The 11,753-nt window shown below is 35.1% G+C and overlaps 1 long non-coding RNA gene across 1 annotated transcript; it reads right to left on the bottom strand.

The window, feature by feature from the left end:
- Positions 1-496: 496 nt before the first annotated feature.
- On the bottom strand, positions 497-8,561 carry LOC141365920 (uncharacterized). The gene is made up of 3 exons (XR_012370879.1): positions 7,852-8,561; positions 6,625-6,647; positions 497-2,792 (listed from the first exon to the last, which is right to left on the bottom strand). It is a non-coding gene; the product is annotated as an uncharacterized lncRNA (long non-coding RNA).
- Positions 8,562-11,753: the final 3,192 nt, after the last annotated feature.

Here is an 11,753-nt window from a genome sequence, read left to right as displayed (position 1 = left end):
GCTTTAGGCAAAACTTGACAAACGCCGCTTTGTTGACCAGACTCACAAGAAGTTCTCTCAGCAGTTGAATCCTTACCAATTACAGATGCTTTCACACCAGTCACTTCAAATGGGGTTCCCTGAGCATTCAGTGACATTGCAAGATTATTAACATGATTAAATAACACATATATGTCATCACAGTATACTACTACACTTGTTCCGTTATATTGTACCATACCTTTACTATTACGAGAATGAGAATCAACTACAGCATATATGGTACCTGCCTTTATAATGGCACAAATATAGTCTTTAATATTTAACAAACATGCATCATCATTTAACAGTGTCCTCTGAAGCGCTTCATCTAATGGCATACATACGTTTTGTATAGCTTCATCATAAAGATCAACACCAATAACACCTGAGAAAGATTCAGCACGGTTTATTGAAAATATTGTGTTGTACAGTGTGTGCACGGTTGGCAATTCAGCAATAGAAACATGTCCCCGGCCGGCAGTGATGCCACAGTTACTTTGAAAAAGTAATCTGATTACTGATTACTGATTACTCCTTTAAAAAGTAACTAAGTTACTTTACAGATTACTTGATTTTAAAAGTAACTAAGTTAGATTACAAGTTACTTTGTTAGTTACATTCCAGTAGCTGCCAACACCCCCACTGCCTCAACATTAAAAATGACAACCGGTTTTGCCAACACTCACTTTATTGGAAGTGCATTTTTAACAGTAACGTCAACAATGTATCTCCTGACATTATAAGTTGAACTGTTGTGTTTTAAAAAACTAATATATATATATATATGAGTCTTTCTTGACTTCACTTAACATAAATAGGGAAGAGCAGGGGCCATTTTCAGAAAAACTTAATTTTAAAAGCTAATGTTTTAGACAGAGATATATTTTTGCTGTGGTCAATAACTCACAAGTGTGGTCTATCAAAACCAGCTGGAATTTTGAACAAATGTAAAACGACTTCTGTATAATTTCACTTTAAACAAGAGTAGTGAATTGTTACACAATAGATTTTTTTGTTACACTTGTTTTTATTAAATATATATGATTATGACCTCTTTAATGTGTAACTGCAAACTTATTTTGTCATTTATCTTTGTAAAAAATAATTAAATTACATTTTTATTTTAAATTTCAGTTTTATCAAATGTTTCAAAAGCAACCAACAGTACAAACTTAAATTGCTGAGACAAAAAAAAATTCAATAGTTTGAACACTATGAAAATAAAATTAAATCAAATTAGAATAATATAAATTTTTTTTTAACATATTATACACAGTATTAGCAGCGGGACAAAACTAACAAGTGTTCCTTTTGACCCGACAGGATCTACTCACAAAATAAAAGTAAGTCGAGTTTAAACTCGACTTACTTTTATTTTGAAAAACTGAGAAGTCTTCAGGATGTTATATAGTAAATACCTTGTAGATTTATCAGTATTGTAACACATGAAACGAGAAACACAACGCGTTGTAAGAAAAAAAGACCGCTTTTGGAATTTACTTATGATGGTTGAAAACACAGTTCCGGATCTACACGTGGAAATTGGTGAGTAAATAACGCGATATTTGTCAACTCTTTCAGAGGTTATGTGCTAATATGATGTCATAATGAGACGCAGATGTTATCAGGGCTCGGAGAAAATCGCTTTGTTACTTTCGTTCTTCAACTCTCCCACACTTACTGGTTTTGCACTGAAGTCCAGCTTTTGTTGTTTGGGTAGTGGATGACCTCCTGCTCACTGCTTTGCACCACCGGGTGGGACTTGCTCTTAGTTTGACTGTCTGTGCCGTGCCGCGACTCCAAATGTTTTTTTTTTTAATATGACGTAGTGTTTTTGTAGCTGCATCTCTCTTCTCTCTCTATTGTACGTTGTTTACGTTTGTGTCGCTTACACGTAACCTGAATTGTCCTCGTGCTGAAAACGTGACTTGTCGAACACCTGACTTCACTTCCCGAGACGCAAGAACAAATATACAAGAAAATATACATTTAACTAAGGAAAATTTCAAAAATAGTAACGCACAGTGAATTGGATAAGTAACTTTAATCTGATTACTGGTTTGGAAATATTAACGCGTTAGATTACTCGTTACTAAAAAAAGTGGTCAAATTAGAGTAACGCGTTACCGGCATCACTGCCGGCCGGTGTCATCATTGATCTTCCCCTGCTGTTTCATAGATGTGTACAGCTCATCTCCATGTAACAGAACAGCATTCAGGTCTTCTGTTGTCCAGGTCAGCACATCCTTCATCACACTCATCATGACAGCTGTGACACTGTTTACTGCACACTGTCTGCCACTGTTGAAACCAAAGCGGGAATCACCCTGATGGAAGGAACCCTGTATGACTTTCAGTGGAAAAGGATCAGAGTTAATGACATGCAAATCACTGTTAATATCACTCCAACTTTGACAAGCTTCAGCAGCCTTTGAGCCACTATAACAATTATTTGGTGCCTTGTGGGAGGAGTTTTGGCAAGTATTTGGTGCCTCAGGGCAGTTTTGGCAAGCATTTGGAGCCTCACGGCAGTTTTGGCAAGCATTTGGAGCCTCACGGCAGTTTTGGCAAGCATTTGGAGCCTCACGGCAGTTTTGGCAAGCATTTGGAGCCTCACGGCAGTTTGGACAATTCTCTACAGAGCTGTGGGGTGCCTTTTTTTTCAGAGGAGGCACAACCTCTTCTAAGTCCAAGAAGGACCTGAGCAAATGACGCTCAGCATTTCTCCTCTTCGCCGCCTGGGCCCGACGGGAACCCTTTCCGCGTGGCATCTGCAAATACATAAAAAGACACAAAGAAAAAAAGTTTAGCACAGTGCTTTCTTATTTCATTTTACTCCCTAGCCTGTAATATTTAATTTATAACATTAATCAAATTCATTTAAACAAACAAAAACCTTTGCAAATAAATTGATGTGTGCCCTTAAAGGCACACTTCACCCATTTGCATTAAGCTTTGTATAGTTAGAACCCCAGTCATGTTTTTGAATGGTCGTGCATCATTTCCTCGGTTTCCGCTGAGACAGGAGAAATACAGATTTTAGTGTTGCACTTCCTTCTTTCAATGATGTAAAAATCATCATTTTGCATCATTGAAAGCAGGCAGTCCAATATCTTTGTTGAGGGGGTGAGGCTACAAACACCCCTTTTCTTGGTCAAATAGGCACCAAATTTGAAATGTATGTTACATTTCCACTACAAATATGACGCACTTTCAATAAAGATTAATGTTTCTACGGGTGAAATGCTCCTTTAACAATTTGCATATCATTTCATCTAAAACCTCCTGAACAAATTAATTTTTTCCAACTGTATCTCAAAAGAAGCTAATAATTATTTAGTCGCAAGTAAATATTGACACAAATTTTATTTTAAACTAAATAACTCAATTGAGTGATTACCAGAATTTATTTAATTGAATTAGAACCATTACTAATACACATCCACTAAACACGTCTAAAATTAAATTTCACCACTAGAGTTCACTTATTCAAAACAAGGGCACAGTTTGATGAAAATGCCATATTACCGTTATTAAAAATAAAGTTATTTCTTCTTATGCCATGTTACACAGTTGAAATTTGTGTTGTCTCTGAGGCACAATACAAATACGTTATTCAAACAATAAGATAATCCATGTTGTTCAGCTATATAAACATAATTAGATTTCTGTCAATAAATAATGTATTTAAACACAGCTGTTTACTGGTCTAATAAAAACAAGCTTGGTTTTACAGACATGGCTTACATTAAGTCAGCATTATATCTTAGTTCAATTAAGGCATTAAACTAGCTTTAATAACCAAGCCTCAAGAAAAAAAGAAAAAAACTACTTCTAGAATAGCTTAAGATAAAACAATGGCACTTCCATATTATAAGACATGTCTGTGAAACCAGGGATAACATTAAAGCATCTTTGGTGTTTCTATGCTTTCTATAGCAATAAAACCAGAAATCAAGAGTAGCATGCTTTCATGTAAGGCTGTGTGATATAGCAAAAAAATGACCCTGATAAATGTTTAATATCGTTTGGTTTAAATCATTATTGACAAAGTTTTTTTGTTTCGAAACTAGGGTTAATTTTTGAAGGATGAGCAAATAATACTTTGGTCAATACAGTATATAATAACATTTAAATTGGATAATATTTGATTAATATTTTGCAGTGCTGGAAAAAGTTGTTTCACATTTTGAAAGCATTTTACAATTACTGCTTAACTTCCATGGTTACAGTTAGTGTCACTAAAATAAATAAATGGTGAATTTTGCTGATCTGAGAACTTAAAGGTGCAGTGTGTAAATTTTAACGGCATCTAGTGGTGAGGTTGTGAATTACAACCAACGGCTCAGTCCACAGCTCCCCTCTTGCTTTTGAAACACATATTAGAGAAGCTATGTTAGACACAAAATAAACTTCAGTAATTATAACGTTTTGTCTTTATTTTTCCTCCGATAACATCCGCTCCCACACGAGCTCAAAAACAACAACCGGCTTTCCGCCCGGGCTTCATAATAAAAGTCCCCTTTTAGCTTCGGTAAAAGGTTATGTGAAATAATAAACAATATTTAGCATGGAGCTATAATATACATAAACACATTTTAATGTCTTAAACTTAACAGCTACGGTATCCGCCACCTGGACAAACATGTCATCATTGGAGACAACTCAGTAAAAAAGTGTGTCTGTTAAGGGCTTCTGTAGAAACATGGCTGCACAAAACGGCGGCTTTCATGTAAGGGGACCCTCTGTGTATGTAGATTCTAAGGCAATGAACACATAACGGTTCATTATGAAAGGTCTTTATACACCCCTGATAATTTAGTTTTGTATATTATTTTGCATTTCTGTCAAGAGATCCTTCTAAAAAATACACACTGCACCTTTAAAACCTATAATAACTAGTACATTAAAGGAATAGTCTACCCTTTTGTCATGTTAAACTATGTTATTACCTCAACCTAGATGAATTAATACATACCTATCTTTTTTCAATGCATGCACTGTACAGCACGTTGTGAATGTGTTAGCATTAAGCCAAGACCCATTCATTTCTATGGTACCAAAAAAAAGTTTTATTTTGTGGCACCATACTGGTATAACTCCTCATGTAACAGTCTTTAAATAGGGAAAACACAGAAGTGTTTGGTGGCTTCCCTGTTTGGTACCATAGGAATGAATGGGTCTAGGCTAAATGCTAACACATTTGGTTTTTAAACAACCAAAACAAATAATGCATAACGAAAATGACGTGGCTGTGAAATGTTCAAGCATTTGGCTTTTATTAAAAAAAAGAGGTATTTGGCTCCAAAAAATAAGCCTATTTATTTCAATTTTTACCCATTTAGTGTTTATAAGTGCCAGTGCCGACAATTAAACACTTTAATTTATTAATATGCACAACAGGTTTCATGCTGTAATCTAGCCCTGACATCAAAGTAAATATCTGGTTTATGTACATTTCTACACTTGCAGCATTTACCATTAGGCTACTAACATATATATCATTTCTGAGGTGGCCCTATTTGCTATGTTAACAACCTGTGTGTGTGCGCGCACGCGTGCTGTGCGTGAGGAAGAGTGACACCCTAGTCAGATGTTCAGTTGCTTCATTGCATTTTGGTACGGCAGAAATACATACATTCATTTTCAATAGAACGCTGCATTTGGTGTATTTTATGTTAAGAATCCGTTTGAAAAATCACAACATCACGTCCCGCTGTATACAGTGAATGCATGCTGAAAGCATTGTTATTATTTTCTTGTTGTGAGAACTTTCTCTCTCTCTATGATATGGTGTGCACGTACACATGCCGTTTCTCTCTCTCTATGATATGGTGTGCACGTACACATGCACGTAGTTGTCTGTGTAAAAACATTTTCTCTCATATTTAAAATAAAATAATAACATGATGAGAAGAGCAACAGCAGTAAGGCTTTTATGTAAATGTATCGTGATTTGTCAGAAGGTGCCGCGTTTATAAATCAGGATTTTAGCAGCACTTAAAGGGATAGTTCACCAAAAAATGAAAATTCTGTCATAATTTTCTCACCCTAATGTTGTAACAAACCTGTATACATTTCGTTGTTCTGATGAAAACAAAAGAATATATTTTAAGAGATGTTTGTAACTAAACCATTCGTAGACCCCATTTACTTACATAGTATTCTTTTTTCCTACTATAGAATTGAATGGGGTCCACGAACGTTTTGGTTTATCAAAATATTTTCCTTTGCGTTTATCAGAACAAAGACATTTATACAGGTTTGTAACAACAAGAGGGTGAGAAAATTATGACAGAATTTTCATTTTTGGGTGAACTATCCCTTTAAAGGAACAGCTGGTTCAGTCTTTGGATTAAACATGAGATGTTACTGGGTCATGTTTAGTCTCTAATTTACAGTCTACTCGTTTTATGTCTGAAAACAAAGCGGATAATATGAAAAATGTGACCGTTCAAAGAGTAAAAGTGAAACTTATTTCAGGTGCCAACACTGGATGAAACGCAAACACTTGATGACTTCAAATATATATGCTAAATAGCTTGTGATGTCATCACCACCACAAGTCTCTCTAAATCCTGTGGGAAACACTGCATGACTTACCTTAAATCAGTTCTGAATGTCTTCTGAAAAACACAACAAAAAGATAAAATTCAGTTTACCAAAAAATGTACATGCTATTAAACAGTCACAATACAATATTACTCCAATAATTCAAAACCTATGGTAAAAGGTTAACAAACATTTTCTGGTGATTAAAATGCTAAATATGTAACTACATTGAGGGTGGAAAATTAAGCTTGAACTTGGGGCTGGAAACCTAATACACAGAACAATTTAGACATGTGATTATCGGTTCACCTCCCGCTTAGAGCAACTTTTAGTTGTTAAGTAAATTCACAATGGATGTATTACAAAGAAAGTTAAAGGTTTGCTAATATTATCACTAATACTTATTTGTGTTTCATGACATATTACTGAGTAAGCTATTAAACTTCTGACATCTATTTGAAGTAAACAGATTAAATTGCAATTTTAGACTACACAATACAACATGTCACATTTAAAACGATCAAATTTAACTTATAAAACATCTTACATTTTGAGATTTAAGACTACTGTAACCTGTAAGGTTATCCTAACTTTAAGATGTTATTTAAGACTTTTTTTATTTTTCAAGAATTGGAATTCTTCTGAAGTGTTTTCTTAAGAACATACTTAAGGAAAAAATAAGAACTTTCTTAAGAAGCTTTTTTTGAGAATACAAAATATTCTTAACTTTTTCTTAACCTTGAATTTAAGATAAAAATGGCAGTTAAGAAGATTTTTCTTCTTAAGAATGTTTTGTGAATCCGGCCCCAGAATTACAATATTCATGACTCTGAACCTGGAGATGCAAACTTATTTTAGACTAATAAAGCCATAACTCGTTGGCTAACTATATGCATAATAATGCAAAACACGTTTTAATGGTATCTGCAGGTATCATCGGCACTGAAAAGCGGAACACAATAGAAATATTTACATCACAGAACAAAATGCACTCATATCTGCCACTTTTCCAGTTGTTTTCTTATCAATCATACCTTTTCAAAATAGTTACAGCACACGTCAGTGGCATTTCAACATTGTAGTTAACGCGTCTAAAGACAATTAACATTACTATCAGTTAAATTATTCCCTGACCCCAGCTGAATTTCGCCCATCATCAGAATCACATGATTGCAAAAACCTAGCGTGAATCTCATAAAACGGTGAAAATGTAAATATGAAAATCAGAGTACAATCCGCAACACAATCTGATAAACATGTAAATCTGTATATGCTTACATGAACGCAATACTAGTGATGTCCGAATCGTCTTTTGAACCGGACGAAAAAATGCACCAAATGGACTGAATCGATCTTTGCGAGATCCCGAAGCGCAGATGTGTCGAAACACTGATCCGAAGCGTGATTCAAAACACCCATGTCACGTGACTATGACCAAATGAAGCCTGGAAGTGTTTAACTAAGTGTTTCATCAGGTGTGGTCTGCCGAATCAGCGTTTGATTGGCACGGTCGGGAACAGACAACACAATCGCACATCTGTATAAAAGTGAAATAAACGCATATTGACCTTGTGGGTTTTTGTGAGAGGAGTTTTTTAAAGGCTGGAGGTTATCTGTAAAAAAAGAAGTAGGCTAATTCCTTCCACACACAGCAGATATTTATATGTGACATGGTGGCTTGATATATTTTATTAATTTATTATTGTTTATGTTGTATTTATCTCTATTCAATTTATTTATTAAATAGACCCTCTTATAGTTATTGACAATGATGAGCCTAAAAGCTCATGTAGTTGCCAAACAGATGTTAAAACAACAACAAAAAATGTGTAACTTCATTGTGACGACAGTAATATTAACGCTTTGCGCGGGGTTTGATCCAAAGGTTGTTTGCATGAGAGTCGAGGACACTGTCCACTCTCCCAACTGAACACTTGTCAATCAACATGTGGGATACAATTTGTCAGCGCTCGTTTAAAACCTTGTCAAGGCTGCTCTATGGTAATACGTGCAAATGACCACTAGGTGTCACTGCGGAGGGGGTTTCGAACGATGTTTCGAAACCTCGACACAATTGATTCAACTGTTTCAGTAGCTGTGTCCCAATTCAGGGGCTGCGACCTTATAAGCATGCGACCTTAAATATGAGCACTCGGTCTTTCAAGGTGGCAGCCTCAGAAATTCGCGAAGAGAACTGAAATGAGACGGTCTAACCTTCGGATGACCCATAATTGGCGTCACCTGCTGCGCCTGTTAGCAGGACATAGCGGAAACGTTTCTGACTTATTAAAATAAATATGAAATCAGCAAAATATTAATTAAAGGGGACAGAGAATGAAAAACCATTTTTACCTTGTCTTTGTTGAATAATGGTAGTCTACCCGCATTCACAAACATACAAAAAGTTTTAGACATTCTAAACATCTCAGTCTCATAGAAATTCCTCTTTTAGAAATGTCAGCCAGAAAACAGCCCAATCTGAAAAACTGATGCTTATGACATCACATGCATCTAACTGACCCTTCACTTTAAAATAATTGGCTACATTTTTAGAGTGGCAGCAAAGTCAGCCAATCAGTAATGAGATTGCAAGTTAAGCCATTAGGGGGAGCCAAATAGGTGCAAAACCACTCGTTTAAATTCCCCATCCTAATAGAGCTATTTGAGAGAGGTTTTTAGGAAGCTTCTAAGGCATTACAGACCCAAACAAAAACATTTTTGTCTACATGTCACACCACAGAACAAGGATAAATACCCCGTTCAATCATTCTATGTCACCTTTAAGTTTATAAAATATGACACGTTGATGTAGATTAAACTATTCAACAGTATATTAAATTTAATAAATCAACCTTAGAAATATATGCATCATAAAAATAATAATATTAACACAAAACATAACTTATAATACTAAAACAGTGACAAACTTTTTTTGATAAATACACACTTTTATTTAATGAAGGTTTTAATTGTTTATTTTATAATATCCAGCCGCCGTTGCAGGCGCGCAATGAATCTTGGGATATCCTCGGCTGTTAAGGATCCATTCGTTCTATCCTTAACAGCGCGGAGAAATGAGGACGCATTTTGAGGTTTCATTCTAAGCATCCTTCGAATTGGGACGGCCTTACCAGCCTGAAGTCGCGCTGCTGTGACGCAATCTGTCTTAAAATACGTCCTTAGAAGGTCGCAGCCCCTGAATTGGGACACAGCTAGAGTTTCACGAAGCCTCGCTCTGCCCATCACTAACGGATTCTACCATAATGCTGCCTTTAGGCCTACGTGCATTCGAAATGTCGTACATACGAGTTTCTTAGGTTAAAAAAAGTGCACATCGACGCCCTCCTATTTTTTTTTTACTTAAATGCATAAGATCGTAATCAATTACAACTTCAGAAATGGAAATTACATTTCTGATAGCACGTCCAGGCAACAAAATTACCAATACACACTCAAGCTGCAAGAAAGCATCATAATGACACAGATTATAACAGCAGACTCAATCAGATTTAAACTCGACTAATAAAAACATACAGCTAGTTAACAATAAAAGAAAGATCATTCGCACAACTGTCACATTTACGTTACCCCACAGAAGAAAATGCAGTTACATCTGTGGATTTTCCAGTTTTGTTTTTATGAATAATACCTTCTCAAAACAGTATAAACACTTCACGTACTATTATACAATTAAATGATGTCCTTAAAGAGCACATGTCATCATTCGATACTAACATTTCCGGTAAATAATAAATTACATATAGATCCTTTTCAGCAAACCCTAATATCAGGGTTTCTGCAGGTTTCAGCAAGTCTAATTTAAGACTTTTTAAGACCTTTTTAAGGCCATAATGAATGAAATTTAAGACCTATATCACGTCAATGAAGTACAATTTTGTAGTCCAGTGTACATGTATCCATGTGGGTTTTTTTTAGAAACTTTTATCTTTCATGACAAAAAACAAGATGTATTTTCTACAGGTGTGACAAGACAAGATGAAACGAGATTGGGTACACGAGAATAAGATCAGACAAGATTTTTACACTTTGCTGATATTGAGGTGAAGTTTTTCACCTTAAACGTCATACAAGGTTTTAAGAAATCAGCATTTTAATGAACTAAAATCACATTATATTAAAATGTTTTAACCAATCCCTGGGTGTTTTACTAAGTTATTTTGGTAAATGATGATGATCAAGTAATATGATATTTTTTGGTAATAAAAATAGAGCTAAATGGGAAAAAGCATTTACGATGACAATAATGAGAGAATAAAAATTAGTTCAAATAATGTATCAAAAATGAACACATGGTTTTATGTACAACAATGTTAAAATATTAGGTCTGGTTTCCCAGATAAAGTTTAGATTAATCCAGGACTATAGTCTTATTTATATTAGGACGTTTAAGGAGTTTTAATATATAACCTACAAAATACACTACTGTGGCTGGTTGCATAAACATTGCCGTGACGTTAAGACTGCGTCTTAAGAATGATTCTGACTGAATAGCAATTAGTTAGGGCTAATCAGTCTTATTATTTGAATTTAAATTAGACTGATCTACCTTTCTTTGTAACTTACTTAAAACGGTTATGATCAGCCTTAAAGAGAAAAATTCATGACTAACTTTTAAGACTAGTCTTAAGTTTTATGCAACCGGCCACAGGTGTGCATCTTGAGACAAAACAATAGCAGGGAAATATTTTAATGGCAAAAATAGAAATAGTTAAATTGATGAGATATTGGGGCGTCTAATGCACAGGATATGCAAGCAGTGGGCTTTCATGCATCACAGAGTGAAAGACCACACCATTAAATTCTTATATATCATATAATACTTAGATATTTACATAGAGTAAACAACTTAGAATTAAACAAAGCTTTTAATGTTTTAATTCAGAACTGTTAGAATTGATCAGCAAAGTATTACCTTTGTACAAACGGGACAGGCTTCGTTTTATTTGAATACAATTTTTGTGTGTATTCGGGTTAATGTGGTTTTACTTATTTATTTGTATAATCGAGAATGAAACCAGGAGTAAAAGGGAAATAGAGTGTAGTAGACCCATTATCAGATCCACCCTCCGGAACAAAGGGGGCGCTAATGCACCTATAAGCTGGATGTCAACCGCCGTTAAAAGAGAAGAACAAGACAGGCTTCGTTTGTCGGGCACGGG

This window comes from Misgurnus anguillicaudatus, chromosome 8 (genome assembly GCF_027580225.2).
Source record: "Misgurnus anguillicaudatus chromosome 8, ASM2758022v2, whole genome shotgun sequence".
NCBI classification, from domain to species: Eukaryota; Metazoa; Chordata; class Actinopteri; order Cypriniformes; family Cobitidae; genus Misgurnus; species Misgurnus anguillicaudatus.
The sequence above is the reverse complement of the archived record's forward strand: the minus strand, read 5'-3'. Positions and strand labels throughout refer to the sequence as shown.